The 16356-nt window shown below is 41.0% G+C and overlaps 2 pseudogenes; both read left to right on the forward strand.

Moving 5' to 3' along the window:
• Positions 1-2634: 2634 nt before the first annotated feature.
• On the forward strand, positions 2635-3229 carry LOC148032448 (uncharacterized; annotated as a pseudogene).
• Positions 3230-10031: 6802 nt separating this feature from the next.
• On the forward strand, positions 10032-10593 carry LOC148032449 (uncharacterized; annotated as a pseudogene).
• Positions 10594-16356: the final 5763 nt, after the last annotated feature.

Below are 16356 nucleotides of genomic sequence, written 5' to 3' on the forward strand. Positions count from 1 at the left end.
ATTGGAGAGTCAAAATTTTGATTTATTTCTGAAGGCTACAAATCTTGCTTTGTAGGAGAAGCTGACAGATCGTTTTAGAAGATGCCTCTTCTAAAACGGAACTAAAATCAGATTGGGCTAATGTAACTAAGGTAGTGCATATGTTGGTAAAGAGAGAGCAGATGAAATTAAGGTGGGGTATAGGCACCACACTTGCCAGTGCTCAGAAGGAGGCTGAAATCGCAGCCAATAGCAATCGGCTATACTTGTTGGTACGGCTCTTCAAGGTGATACTGTGGATGAATAAATAAAAGGCATGCCTGATTTGAGGCTGAATTTGACAAAGATCTATGCAAAGGTTGAAATTTTGGATGTTAAGGTAGAAGACAAGGCTCGGGCAATAGCCCAAAGACAGTACAAAGAAGGATACAAGAGGAGATGCAATTGGTGTGATAGTTTACACCATGAAAAGTGAGACTGTATAGCCTACCGTGAAGCAAAAGCAAAAAGATTAGTCTTTTGGCAAGATGGTAAAATACATGCAACAGAAACTAGTCTTCCAATAGAGCCAAATTTTTAAAATGGTGGCATGCAAAAGAGGTTGGAAGATATGGATGCAATGATAGCATTTGTTGCCATAGATGCAGAGCCACATATGGGTTGAGAATTGAAAGGACTGATGAAGCTTGTAAAGGAGGCATGGGTAAAGCAAGTTCTTGCATTTGGATACAAGCATTAGATTGCATGGAAAAGGGCAAAACAGGAAAGTCTGAATTGACTAATGCACGTCAGAGTATACAAGGGAGAACAGGATGAAGTGCACCAGTGGATTCATTTTCAACCTATGCTTATTTGACTGAGAGTCATATAATAAAGAAGCTCTTGTGGAAGAAAAGAGAAGAACAGATGAGGACACGGTGTCGTGTTGCTGCGCATCCGAGTCGTATACACCTCCATTTCTTTTGTTGTGCATTTGTGTTAATTTCCGCATGTGATTCATTGATGTGTGATGCATTTTAATAATCCGTATCCAATGTATATATTCCCTTAGTGCATGCGCACGATTTTGTTTGGATGCATGAAGTGCGTGTATTAGAAAAATATGAAAAACTGATGCCAAAGGATCTTTGTCCTGCTGCTATTTGGTCTAGCTCTATGTGCAATGACAGCCTTGGTGCAAGTGTTTTGGAGATATGCTACAAGAAGGATATTTAAAGGAGGAATAAGAGTTGCTGCAAGATATGCCTCTTGCAAATAATCTTGGTTGCTTGGATGTCAATGTTGAATTAATGAAAATGGCGTGGTGACATATTACTAGCACAGCAAGGCTTTGACAAAAATTATGCTCATGTCAGACTTTTATAAAAGTGCTGGAATGAGGAAGGTCGCTTGCCTAATTTGACATGTGAACAAGAAAAAGAAAAACTAAAGATAGAGGAGAAAAGGAAGGGGAAAAGGAGACTAATTGGGGAAGAGAATTCGAATGGGGAAAAAAAAGGAGAGAAAAAGCGGGAGGAAGTTACGAACAAGGGGAGGAGAGACAAAGAGCACTATGGGATGCCTTCTGTTTTCATCCTAAGGTGGCGTCATCAACTCCGGGAGCTTCAGGGCATTGATGGCGACTTCCATGCACACGCAATGATCTCCTCAGTGAAGGACTGCTGACTCGAATTTCCAATTGCCTGCACTCAGATTTGCTTCCCCAAGAAGCCTGCAAGTAGGCTGTCTTGCCCTCTCTGTCTACCAATTCTGTGTAGAAGCAGTCAGAAAACACGGGCCTCGAGAGAACAGGAAGATCAGAGCGAGAAGTCCTTCTCATCCTCAAGATTTACCCCGCCATTACCCAACTCTTTTAATTGGGATTTTGAAGATGATGCTGCCGGGCCGCTTGGCAGAGCATCACGGCCAGGGCCTATCATTGAGGATGAGGACTTGACTTCATCTAATGCTGAATACAGGAGATACAAGAGAAAGGCTAGAACCAATGAGCCAGATGAGATTTCTTTTCTGAGTGGCAAAAACAACTTCATCCTGGCTGGCATCTTTGTGCTTGGCATTGGGGCAGGGATTGCTCTTGACTCTGGTCTGAATGTGGAACCCAACAATGTTGCATCTCGGGAGGTCATCGATCGTTAAACACCAAACCCGGACTTATGCTTGGCCAATGGGATGAGCGCAATGGTTCTTGACCATCGTCTATTCATCACCTTCAATCTGTTCAATGTCTTTGTATCTCAGGCAGAGGTAAAACCAGGTTGTGTGCCGAGGCAGAGCACTTGGAATGTGCTGGAATCACGCGGTTTAATTTCAGCAGATGATGTCAGGGACTGTCAGAGAAATATGAATACTTTTGGTTTTGTTGGAGATTTGAGGCAAGCACCTGAAATCAGCTGTGTGTATAACAGCGAAAGTGCAGAGAATCAGTTGGATGCAACTTGAGGTGTCGTGATTATCATCAGCAGTTGATTGTGTCATGTCCTAGGTTAACGGACTAGCAGTCTGGAAGAGGGGCACTAAATTTAGGATGTCATCGTTGGTTCTGGATACAAGCAAAATACTGTTGTTGGTGTTTTTCATTTTCCCCTTAGCACGTCAGGTCTATGCAGATACAAGAGCTAACAATTTATGAGGGCTATTAATTCATGAGTAAGCTGAATGCAGATCTGTCACATAATTTCAAAACTGAGACTTACTGGAAGGGTGGAAGGCTCACAAAAGCGTTAAATTCCAAGTGCAAATGTTATTGTCATCGGGCTTGTTGTTGATTGATGTTTAGAGAGCTTTACCATTGATATTGGAGGTCCAAGCTATGGAACTCTTTCTATCTTTGCATTTGAGGGTGCCACTAGACGCAATGTACCCAGCCTTCAAGCAGGTTCAGTGTTGTACATGCGAGTTGTGAAAGCTAACTATGACATGCCGCCTGAGCTTTCATGCATTGATGCCACTGGTAAATCAGCAGGCTTTGGACAGTTGAAGAATGGTTTTGTTTTTAATTGTTCAACAGGACTTGCTTGAGTGCTGCTGAGCAGGCCCACCTGTCCTGTACTCGATGCACTCAGCAAAAGCTTGTCTTTTGAAATTGCTGTGAGTCTGGATCAATAGTCCTTCGGTATCTACAGTAATCCTTGTTTCTAATGCCATTATAAATGCTGAGTTCTTGAGTGCTGCTCAACAGCAAGTGATGGTGCAGAAATTGCTACAAAGGGTACAATGATTTTGAACTATTGGAATGCTCGTGTTGCTGGAGATCCACTCAAAGTGGATTTGATGTTGATTTCTGAATTCTATTAATGAAAAAAGGAAGATGTGGCCTTACTCTCTTTTCTGTGTGGGATACTTGTGAAGTCTGTCTAGGGCAGATCTGAAGCCAGGACCATTCAGTATATGCCAGGGTTCAAAACCTGAAAACAAATTCCGGTCTGGTGTGCATGCGCTTTCTTCAATCGAAATTTGTTAATGAGTATGAAGCTGATACTAAGAGGAGTAGAGCTGAAGAGGGTTATTGAAGAGGAAGAAAAGAGGGGACTACTCTGATTCAGACTGGAGTGAAAAAGCTCAGATTCAGAGGATAGTTCAGTTAGTAGTTCAGATTATGAAACATCTGACATTGTGGTTACAGATCACTCTAAACTGTTTTAAAACCTAAAGAAGAGTGGAAATTGAAATAAAATAAAAGGATCTTTGGTTACCAATGAGAGGATCAATTGTTGAAATACCAAAACTGTTCATGACAGCATATCAAGAACATGGGTTTGATCAGTTTCTTTGTTGTAACTCTATGATTATGATAAGGAATATAGTGATCTTTGACATCCAATATTTGAGTTCTTCTTGTTAGCCTCATTTCTTGCTGTACCTTGAACCCCGTGTTCTGCAGCTCTCGCACGATCTCTTTGACATTTCTGGTGAACCCGACGTGAAAGTGCTGCGTCATCAGCAAGATGGGAGACTCGCAAGAAGAGATGACAGATGATAATGTCATGAAGAACCTGTTTCAATCATTTACCATGTATATGTAGCAGCAAGTTCATGCAAAACGAGATAGTGATGCTATGGATGCTTTGAAAGCTGTCCAACAGGAGATGAAGCAGTTTAATGGCCAGCAAGTGTCAACTTACCTGCATTTGTATGAAGAAAAGATGAAGTTTTTTGGGGTTTCTCAAGATGTTTGGAGCCGCTACTTCTTGCGGATCGTGGTGCGCGCTCTTGAAGGTCGAATTGCAGAAATTCAAGAATCACATGCAGGTTGGGCTGAATTTAAAAAGGCATTAAAAGATGAATATTTCCTGGAGGATACAGGTCTTATGAATCGTAGGAATTTTTTAGCATGGGTTTCTATGCCTAATAAGGGACTTTCTGTTACCGCTCTTCTGCGAGAGTTTGAAAGCCGTTATGATCAGTTGGATGGGACTGAACAGCAAGCTTTGGAGATGCAGAAAGTGGAGTTATTTTTGCAAGCTGCAGATGCTGATTTACAGGAAAAGTTGGATGATCTTTTGGAAGATCAAGCTACTGATTCAGGTTTAAAGACTGAGTGGAGACATGTCATTGATGCTGTGAATGCTCTTGTCAAGAAGCAGCGCAGGAGAGTCAGATTGCATCGTAATACAGGATTAGTTCCTGAAAAATCCTTGGAGACTTCTTCTTCTACCCCTGCTGCAGCTTCTTTGCCTAAGCCTACTCCTCCTGCTGTGAATCCACCAGTACCTGCTGCTCCAATGCCCTTATCTGTAGATGATGTTATTAAAGGCTTGGCGGATTTGACGATTGAAGCTGTCAAAGCTGAAGTTGGTAAGTTAAAGGAGCAACTTATGTCAGTACCTGCTGTAGCACCTGCTCCAGTGACTGCGTTTCCAGCTGGTCAAAGGAAAGGGCGACGATGTATTTGGTGTGATAGTACAGAGCACCAACACTGCAGAGATTGTGATGCTTTTCAGGAAGCACGTAAGAAGAATGTAGTGTTCTGGGGACAAGATGGGAAGATATGGCTGACAGAGACTGGTGCTCCTCTTGACACGAACTTTGGTAAGGGAGGTATGAAGAAGCTTGTTGATGATATGGCTGCGCGATCAGCTTATGTGAGTGTTAGAGGAGATGCTTCAGCTTTTGGAGTCCAGCTTGAGCAGAAATCTGATGGAGACTCTACCTTATGGTCTTCTGCCTTGGAGATAGCGAGAAGAGGGAAAGTTCAAACTTCTACTATGACTTGTGTGGGCTCTAGCATCCGAGGAGAAACAGGATGGGATTCTCCTGTTGACAGGTATTCTATTTTTGCTTATATTGCTAAAACGCAGGGTTTAGATGCCATGGTTGAGGAAAAGAGAAGAAGAGATGAGGAGGGTCCTAGCTCCTCCAAAAAGACTGGAGGGGGTGACTTTGTGTCACCACCTGTTACAGCTCCACCTATGCCAAATTCTCTAGCTCAAACAGGTTCTGATCAACCAATGGGAGACAAGCAGAAAGAAAAGAGGCAACCAAGAAAAGAGCCAGGATTCAAGCTCTTGTCAGACCTTGATATGCAAACGGATATGAGTAAGATTTTTCATGAAAGAATTTTGAATAGTGAAGTCACTTTTACTGTTGGAGAGGCTCTTGGGATTGCTAGAAGAGAAATACAGGATCAGATGCAAGATCTTTTGCGGAGGAAACAGCATGCGATGGAAGGACCTGCTTTACAGGGATTGTGGCATGGAGCTCTTGGAGAAGAGCATGATGATGCAGTGATGGTTGAGAATGCTTCTGTTAATCCGCACTTGGAGAAAATAGTGCAGCCTATGCAGTATGAAGATGATGAGACCCCTATTCTCATTCCTCGCAGCCATTTTTCACGAAGTCATTGGGCTAGAGCAACCACTGAGACAGTGGTAAGGATTGGAGAGAAACAAATTCCCTTGATTGCTTTAGTTGATCATGGTTCTGAGATTAATCTTATTGCTCGAGGTGTTTATGAGAGTGGCAAGTGGCCTATGGATGCAGAGCATGGCTGGCGCATGAGAGCCGCCAATAATACTTCTGGTGATATGTATGCTGCTTGTCCGAGTATCAAAATTTCTATTGGTAATGTTGAAGAGGATTATCATTGCTTTGTTCAGGATTCATGCTCTTATCCGATTATTCTTGGACAGCCTTTTATTACAGAAGCAAGAATGGAAACAAAAGTGATGGATGATGGGTCAGCTTATGCGCGGATACGCAGTAAAGATGGCATGCGAGCTGTTCAGTTTATGACTGTTGGGGTAAATCATCCGAGAAACAGGGACTCCTTGCGTGAGGCACCACTACCTGCGAAGGAGTTGGATTTTCATTAGGTACCGCTATCTTGCGAGACGCCAGTGGTACGGAGCGGAGAAAAGAGGAGATCTCGCCTCCTGGCAGCCAGTCTTTCTCCAATAACTTTGTTGGGTTTACTTCAGATAGTTCGGTAAGTTATCAGAAAATTTCAAATTTTCCTAGAGCTGCCAGGCAGTACATTGGTCGTAAGGAGAAAGAGTTGAAGAATGCAAGTATTTTGCAAGCAGAAGAGCATGTAGATGGATTGTATGAAGGGATGTCTTATGCAGATACATTGTTTGAGATGAGAGCAATGCTGAAAACTGATGTATGCAAGGGTTCAAAGATCATACCTGTGCAAACCTTGGATATGTTTCAGGAAATTTCTGGTTTTATGCTGTAAACAGAGTTAGAGGCTGAGAAAACTCAGCAAAATGAATTTATGGCTGATCTTGATCAGCTAACAGAATTGCAGAGGGCTGAATCCATTCAGCCAACAGAGTTGAATGCAGAAAAATTTCTGCATACAGAGTTTCAAGATGCGTCTATGCAGTCCATTGAGCCGAGGGCTGAATTCATTCAGCCAACAGAGTTGAATGCAGAAAAATTTCTGCATACAGAGTTTCAGGCTGCACCCATGCAGTCCATAGAGCTAAAGGCTGAAATTTTTCAGCCAACAGAGTTGAAAGATGCTGAAAATTTGCAGAAATTGCAGCAAAGAAAAGAGTGCTTGAATGATGCCAAGGTTGACACAAAATATAAAACAGTTGATAAGAAGGTTAAGCCGGTTGCAGGCCCGCTTCCTTCTGATAGTGATGAACAGATTGAAAAAGCTATGAAGCAGCCTATGTTGAGGGATCCTGCAAATATTGGACATAAGTTTACAGCTGAAACTCTTGCAGAATTGAAAATTGGAAATGAGGATTTTTTGCTTCCAGTGGAAAAAGAATGTTTTAGAGAGATGCTTGGACGTCATGGTAAGGCATTTGCTTTCTTTCCACATGAAATTGGCTGCATTAGTCCCAAATTGGTTGCACCTATGGTCATCTTCACTGTTCCTCATGTACCATGGAATATACGCCCTATACCTGTGCCTAAAGTACACTTACCAAAGCTGATAGAGTTGCTGAATGAGAAGATTAAAATGGGGATTTTGGAACCCTCTTCTGCACCCTATTCTAACAGGTGGTTTACTATACCAAAGAAGAATGGTACTTTGAGATTTATTCAGGATATGCAGCCCGTGAACAAAGTGACAATCAGGAATGTGGGAACAGGTCCAGTTGTGGATGAATTTGCTGAGGCTTTTGCAGGACGAGCCATCTATTCACTAGGTGACTTGTATTCAGGTTATGATCAGTTTCATCTTGCCTTGGAAAGCAGGGATATTACTACTATGCGGACACCTATTGGTCTTGTGAGGATGTGTACCTTGCCACAAGGTGCTACAAACTCAGTTGCTCATATGATGAATGCTATGCATAGAGTTCTTCGAGACTATATTCCGCAGTATACCATGCCATTTCTAGATGATGTGGCTATTAAGGGTTGTGCAGATGAAGAAAAGAATGAAAATCTTGATTTGCGTGGATGTAGACAGTTTATGGCTGATCACTTGAATGCTTGTGAACAAATATTGACACGATTAGAGGAGGTAAATTTGACACTTTCAGGGCTAAAATCTGTCTTTGCTGTTAATGAAGTCATCATAGTTGGGCATATGGTTGGATATTATGGCAGAAAGCCTTCTCCTGCAAAGGTGGATGCCATAAACAGGATTGCAGAGTATTGCTCAACTACTTCAGAGGTGCGGAGATTTGTGGCAGCTTGTGTATTTTACATGATTTGGATTCCACATTTTGCTCATATTGCAGAAGTTCTCTATCAGCTGTTTCGAAAGGGGCAGAAATTTCATTGGGATGATGAAAATGATGGAGAAACAGGTTTACTAGAATCAGAAGATAGACTTGACATGTTTGTGGACTTGAATGATCCTGGATAGTTGGCACATCCGGAGGATGCGCAGGTTTAGAGGGGGTGGATGTCGTGTTGCTGCGCATCCGAGTCGTATACACCTCCATTTCTTTTGTTGTGCATTTGTGTTAATTTCCGCGTGTGATTCATTGATGTGTGATGCATTTTAATAATCCGTATCCAATGTATATATTCCCTTAGTGCATGCGCACGATTTTGTTTGGATGCATGAAGTGCGTGTATTAGAAAAATATGAAAAACTGATGCCAAAGGATCTTTGTCCTGCTGCTATTTGGTCTAGCTCTATGTGCAATGACAGCCTTGGTGCAAGTGTTTTGGAGATATGCTACAAGAAGGATATTTAAAGGAGGAATAAGAGTTGCTGCAAGATATGCCTCTTGCAAATAATCTTGGTTGCTTGGATGTCAATGTTGAATTAATGAAAATGGCGTGGTGACATATTACTAGCACAGCAAGGCTTTGACAAAAATTATGCTCATGTCAGACTTTTATAAAAGTGCTGGAATGAGGAAGGTCGCTTGCCTAATTTGACATGTGAACAAGAAAAAGAAAAACTAAAGATAGAGGAGAAAAGGAAGGGGAAAAGGAGACTAATTGGGGAAGAGAATTCGAATGGGGAAAAAAAAGGAGAGAAAAAGCGGGAGGAAGTTACGAACAAGGGGAGGAGAGACAAAGAGCACTATGGGATGCCTTCTGTTTTCATCCTAAGGTGGCGTCATCAACTCCGGGAGCTTCAGGGCATTGATGGCGACTTCCATGCACACGCAATGATCTCCTCAGTGAAGGACTGCTGACTCGAATTTCCAATTGCCTGCACTCAAATTTGCTTCCCCAAGAAGCCTGCAAGTAGGCTGTCTTGCCCTCTCTGTCTACCAATTCTGTGCAGAAGCAGTCAGAAAACACGGGCCTCGAGAGAACAGGAAGATCAGAGCGAGAAGTCCTTCTCATCCTCAAGATTTACCCCGCCATTACCCAACTCTTTTAATTGGGATTTTGAAGATGATGCTGCCGGGCCGCTTGGCAGAGCATCACGGCCAGGGCCTATCATTGAGGATGAGGACTTGACTTCATCTAATGCTGAATACAGGAGATACAAGAGAAAGGCTAGAACCAATGAGCCAGATGAGATTTCTTTTCTGAGTGGCAAAAACAACTTCATCCTGGCTGGCATCTTTGTGCTTGGCATTGGGGCAGGGATTGCTCTTGACTCTGGTCTGAATGTGGAACCCAACAATGTTGCATCTCGGGAGGTCATCGATCGTTAAACACCAAACGCGGACTTATGCTTGGCCAATGGGATGAGCGCAATGGTTCTTGACCATCGTCTATTCATCACCTTCAATCCGTTCAATGTCTTTGTATCTCAGGCAGAGGTAAAACCAGGTTGTGTGCCGAGGCAGAGCACTTGGAATGTGCTGGAATCACGCGGTTTAATTTCAGCAGATGATGTCAGGGACTGTCAGAGAAATATGAATACTTTTGGTTTTGTTGGAGATTTGAGGCAAGCACCTAAAATCAGCTGTGTGTATCACAGCGAAAGTGCAGAGAATCAGTTGGATGCAACTTGAGGTGTCGTGATTATCATCAGCAGTTGATTGTGTCATGTCCTAGGTTAACGGACTGGCAGTCTGGAAGAGGGGCACTAAATTTAGGATGTCATCATTGGTTCTGGATACAAGCAAAATACTATTGTTGGTGTTTTTCATTTTCCCCTTAGCACGTCAGGTCTATGCAGATACAAGAGCTAACAATTTATGAGGGCTATTAATTCATGAGTAAGCTGAATGCAGATCTGTCACATAATTTCAAAACTGAGACTTACTGGAAGGGTGGAAGGCTCACAAAAGCGTTAAATTCCAAGTGCAAATGTTATTGTCATCGAGCTTGTTGTTGATTGATGTTTAGAGAGCTTTACCATTGATATTGGAGGTCCAAGCTATGGAACTCTTTCTATCTTTGCATTTGAGGGTGCCACTAGACGCAATGTACCCAGCCTTCAAGCAGGTTCAGTGTTGTACATGCGAGTTGTGAAAGCTAACTATGACATGCCACCTGAGCTTTCATGCATTGATGCCACTGGTAAATCAGCAGGCTTTGGACAGTTGAAGAATGGTTTTGTTTTTAATTGTTCAACAGGACTTGCTTGAGCGCTGCTGAGCAGGCCCACCTGTCCTGTACTCGATGCACTCAGCAAAAGCTTGTCTTTTGAAATTGCTATGAGTCTGGATCAATAGTCCTTCGGTATCTACAGTAATCCTTGTTTCTAATGCCATTATAAATGCTGAGTTCTTGAGTGCTGCTCAACAGCAAGTGATGGTGCAGAAATTGCTACAAAGGGTACAATGATTTTGAACTATTGGAATGCTCGTGTTGCTGGAGATCCACTCAAAGTGGATTTGATGTTGATTTCTGAATTCTATTAATGAAAAAAGGAAGATGTGGCCTTACTCTCTTTTCTGTGTGGGATACTTGTGAAGTCTGTCTAGGGCAGATCTGAAGCCAGGACCATTCAGTATATGCCAGGGTTCAAAACCTGAAAACAAATTCCGGTCTGGTGTGCAAGCGCTTTCTTCAATCGAAATTTGTTAATGAGTATGAAGCTGATACTAAGAGGAGTAGAGCTGAAGAGGGTTATTGAAGAGGAAGAAAAGAGGGGACTACTCTGATTCAGACTGGAGTGAAAAAGCTCAGATTCAGAGGATAGTTCAGTTAGTAGTTCAGATTATGAAACATCTGACATTGTGGTTACAGATCACTCTAAACTGTTTTAAAACCTAAGGAAGAGTGGAAATTGAAATAAAATAAAAGGATCTTTGGTTACCAATGAGAGGATCAATTGTTGAAATACCAAAACTGTTCATGACAGCATATCAAGAACATGGGTTTGATCAGTTTCTTTGTTGTAACTCTATGATTATGATAAGGAATATAGTGATCTTTGACATCCAATATTTGAGTTCTTCTTGTTAGCCTCATTTCTTGCTATACCTTGAACCCCGTGTTCTGCAGCTCTCGCACGATCTCTTTGACAACGGTTGGTCCTTCCTCTTTAGGCCCATCAAAACACATAACACGAAGTAAAATGGAGCAACACAAAGAGGCTAAAAAATCCATACTTGAGCATGCTATGGAAGATGCATCTCAAGAGAAGAAACAAGAAGGAAAAAAAAGGGGCAAGCAGCCTGATTACAGGTTACAATCAGATCTTGAGACTGCCACAAACCTTTAAAAGGTTTTGGAAGATTGCATACTTGGTAGTAGAGTGGAATTCACACTTGGCAAAGTTCTTGGAATCGCAAAGCGTGAATTTCATGATGCAATCATTGATATGTTGAAATGAAAAAGATAGTTTGATGGTGAAGTTTTGCAAGCATTGATGTAGATTGACAAAGACATAGAGAAACATCTTCAAAGGGAATATGATGATGCATGTAATGTTGTTTTGGAACAAGATGATGCTAAAAATCGGCTAAATGGAAGTATAGATAGCAAGCTTGTGGCTGAAAATGGTATTATGGGGGGCAGCATTAAGCATAGAGAGAAGGCTATGTATAATGGAGATGTCCATCAATAAGCACATGAAGAAGAAGATGCTTATTTTATTCCAAGCAATCATTGTTCACGAATGTATTGGGCTCGTGCTACAATAGAGACAATTGTTAAAGTGGGAGAAAGAGAGATGCATTGCATAGCTCTCTTGGATCATGGTTTTGAAATCAATGTTATGGCACACAGTTTGCATAAGAATGGAGGTTGGCCGATTGATGTAGATCTAGGACGATGCATGTGGACAGCAAACAATTCATCAGGGGATCTTTATGCGGCTTGTCCAAATGTACCCATGACTATTAAAGATGTTAGGGATAAATATCATTTTTTTGTGTAGGATTCATGTAGCTATCAGATGACTTTGGGGCAGCCCTATATTTCATATTCAAGACTGGAAACAAAAGCCTTGGGTGGTGGTACTTCATATGCTCAGGTTCACAATAAAGACAATACAAAGGTAGTACAATTTCTCACTGTTTGTGTGAATCATCCCCACAATTGGGAAAGATTGTGGGATAATCCTATGCCACCTAGTGCACAAGATTTTAAGAGTTTTTAGGCAACACTACTGTAACTGGAGGATGTGGCAGTGCCTTTAGGAAGATAATTATGCCTCCAAGAAAGGGGGAAACTGTGTTTGTGTTTGGACTGCAAGAATGGATAGCATGTAGTCTTTGCACTTTTAAGAATATTTTAGTCATGTATAGGGTTGAAAAGAAATATGTAGGATGGGCTGAAAATATATGAGGACATATGGTTCAATGGCTGCAAACGAAGGCACTTCAAGGTTGTTTTCAAGGCTAGTTGATGTTGATACAGTGGCTGAAATTTTTGCAACAATTAATGCTAAAAAATGGGCAGAAAAAGAGGTTATTTATGTTTACACTTTAGAGATGTATGAAGTCATTCAAGAGTTTGCTAAGCATGAACATGAGAATATGGAAGAAGAAGAGGTAGAAGATGAAGACATTGATATGACAGAGTATACTTCTTCTGACATTGTAGATTCATAAGACTTTGGCACATGGAGGAAGATGTGTAGGTTAGGAGGGAGTGGATGTAATGCCGCTACATGCATATAGTGTGAAAAACTCTAGAATACATTGTCATTCGGCTTTCTTATTGATCTAGAGAGCCAATGCCATAATAGTCATTAATGTCAGTGTCCATAGTGTGGACAGTCCAAAAATATTAGATTGTTGGACAAGTTTAGTCAATTTTTGATATTTTAGATATTATCTCTTGTAAATATCCAAAAATTTGTAGACAAATTCTAGAATAGGATGACATGTAAAAGAAAGCAAGTGGCTTTTAGCCATTTTTGTAGGATTTTATGTAAAAATAAGGATTGTGAAATCACGCGACACGATATACAAGTTTCTCCATGATTCTGACAAAAGCATGCAATGAAAAAATGTGAATACGATCCAATGGAATGTTCCTTTCAGAGCCAATGAAAGCATCAGAATGGCAGTCTAAGTAGCATAGAGGAATGTATTGTTTTATGTATGTTTTTTGTCTACAAGAGATTTTATCTTCTTAGAATGCAGAAATAATTTGACAGGCTTCACCTCTGTGAGTATTCTTCCACATCTTCTATTTCTTTCAACCCCTTCTCTTCTAGCTACTCCTCTCCTGAAATCTCCCTTCACCCTACTATCTCTTATCCCCACAGAGTAGACTTTCAACCCCTAACGCTTTGACACAACAGGTACTTGATTGATGGTATTCGTGTGGCTTCATTTGTAATCCTCATACTCACCATTTCATTTTGTAGTAATTGTATCTGCAACATTATTGGTAGCTCTTGCCTCCACAACCTTCGTAGCTTTCTTCTTCGGGGCCATGGTATTTAATCATGAGATCACCAAAAGGAAAATTTGGTGATGGAGCTTGGGGTGATTAGATTGACGGAATTTTTATTTGATCGGGGGGGGGGGGGGGGGGGAGAGAGAGGGGGGGAGGGGGGGTTTTGGTAGAAGGAAAAGCGATCACCAAGAATTTCAAGAAATCGAGAAGAGTCTTGATTCCACATGGGAATATGATAGAAGGGATGGAGAAATTGAATTCGAGAGTTTGCGGCGGAGTATCCTCCTTGTCTTCTTGATGAGAAATTCTCGTGCTCATGCTTCTCTTGTCCCACTCCCTCTTGCTCTATACTCTTGAGAAGGGCCTCTCCTCTCTTCCTTTGACTACTCTCAATGGCTTCCCATGCCTCTTATTTATAGCTAAATTGGAGAAGAAGGGTTGTGGCTAAGAAGAAGAGCTCTTTATGGAGGGGATCTTGGTAAAATCTGAAATCTGAAGCTTCTAAGATGCAATTTGATGTTGGCAATTTGATCTTTGAGGCCCAAAGAAGCCACCAGAGATGTCGTGAATGATTTGCCTGGCCCTCGAATGATCTTGCTTCATCCCAAGCCTTTGGTCAAATTGAAAAGAGAGGGAGATTGCTGGAGTTAATTGCTGAATATCTGGAGCTGAATTCATGTTTTTTGGTATAGAATTGGAGATGCCAAATTGGGAAAAATATTGCACCATTTTTTTCCAAAAAATAGGGGAGGGAGCAATGGCCAAATCGTCATCATCTTCCCCTATTAATCCTCTTCTTTTACTTCATAAAGCTAAAGGTTTGAAGCTTTTGTGACTTATTCAACTTGCTAAGTTTAAAATGTGTTTAGTCAATCCATAACTTACTAGTCATAACTATCATGCATATGGAAATCCTCATGTAGAGATATTCACAGTCGTATCAAACTCAAAAGATATCGGGTTTACAAACTTTTGACTATTTTGTTTCAAGACTTCCTCTATTTAATGGTCTAGAATCCTTCAAGTAGAATTGCAACAAGTTGAGAAAATTTGAAATTAAATTCAGGATATCACATCCTCTCACCCTTAGAGGGATTAAGATGTCCTCATCTTGAATGAAATTAGGGATATTGTTTACATAGCAATTCATGGTCAATACAAGCAACATCCTCTTCAGGATAGTCTTTTCACTGGACGAGATATACTCTAAGGGTTTTGTTTCTTAAAGTCTTCTCCCACATGTCAAGTATCTCTTTTGGTTGAAATTTGATGACTCCTTGACTGGGCATTACAATTTGTTGGTCGTTAAGTACATGGTCTAGGCTGGGAACATAAGGTTTCAGTAGACTGGCATGAAATACATTATGTACTTTCAAGTTACTAGGGAATTTGCAGCTTGTAGGTCATTAGTCCTAGACACTTTAACACCTTATATGGCCCAAATACCTGGGACTTAGCTTCTTCAATTTCCCCAAAGATGATGAACTTTTCTTTAGGCAAACTCACAGAAAACCATGTCACCTTCTTTGAAGATGTGTTCTTGCCTTCATTGATCGGCATATGCCTTTGTTGATCCTTGATGGCTTGAATATCTTGCCTTATAGCTTTAACTTTCTAATCCATTTCTTCCAAAATTTTCCTGCATGCTTCTACCCATAAGGTAGGATCAGAAAAATTCAATGGTGTAAGACAATCTTGCCCGTATAGTTCCTAAAAAGGAGCCACTTGAATAACTTCTAAGAGGTTTGTTTCTAAGATAAATATCCAAAAATTAATAATATCAAGATAAATTAGCATAAGTTGCAATATCTTTCAATAGTCTTCCTTGGCTTCCTCCTCCTAGGGGATTAGTTTGGACTGAATGTAAGCAAGAATTTCTTACTTGAGGATAACTCCCTTGGATTTTTGTGGGTCTTTTTCTGCAATAAAAGAAAATTTTGGTTGATCAACACAAAAATAAAAAATACTAAATCTTTTAGGGACACACTTCCTTCTTTGTACTTTCTTAGGTTCATCTTGTATAGACCCAAGTAACCCCTTGGAATTCATGGTTAAGAATTCCTCAAAGAAATTATATGCAAGAACTGAATAAAATCTTATTTTACACATGCAGATTTTGTTGCATGTTTATGGGATAAAGGCCTATTGGGTGTTTCTATTTAAGAAAAATAGTACCTAAGGATCCATGATAGGTGCTTGGTTGATGGTATTCATGGCTTCGTTTGTAATCCCCATACTCACCATTCTGTTTGTAGTAATTGTGTTTGCAGTATTATTGGCAACTCTTGCCTTCGCGACCTTTGTAGCTTTCTTCTTCGGAGCCATGTCTTTAATCGCAAAAAGAGGAATTTGGCAAAGGAGCTTTGGGGTAATTACATTGATGGAATTTTGATTTGACAAGGGGGAAGGGAGGGAAAGGCGATCACCAAGAATTTCAAGAAAACGGCAAGAATCTTGATTACACATGGGAATAGGATAGAAGGGATGGAGGAATTGAATTTGAGAGCTCGCGGAGTATCATCCTTGTCTTCTTGACGAGAAATTCCTGTGCCCATGCTTCTCTTGTCCCACTTTCTCTTGCTCTATACTCCTGAGAAGAGTCTCTCCTCTCTTCCTCTGACTACTCTCATCAACTTCTCCCCATGCTTCTTATTTATAGCTAAATTGGAGAAGAAAGGTTGTGGCTAAGAAGAAGAGCTCTTTATAGAGGGGATCTTGGCAAAATCAGCAATCTGAAGCTTCCAAGATGTA

The sequence above is a fragment of the Lygodium microphyllum genome, chromosome 8 (genome assembly GCF_053477565.2).
Source record: "Lygodium microphyllum isolate KBCC chromosome 8, Lygodium_microphyllum_v1.1.10, whole genome shotgun sequence".
In the NCBI taxonomy this organism is placed as follows: domain Eukaryota; kingdom Viridiplantae; phylum Streptophyta; class Polypodiopsida; order Schizaeales; family Lygodiaceae; genus Lygodium; species Lygodium microphyllum.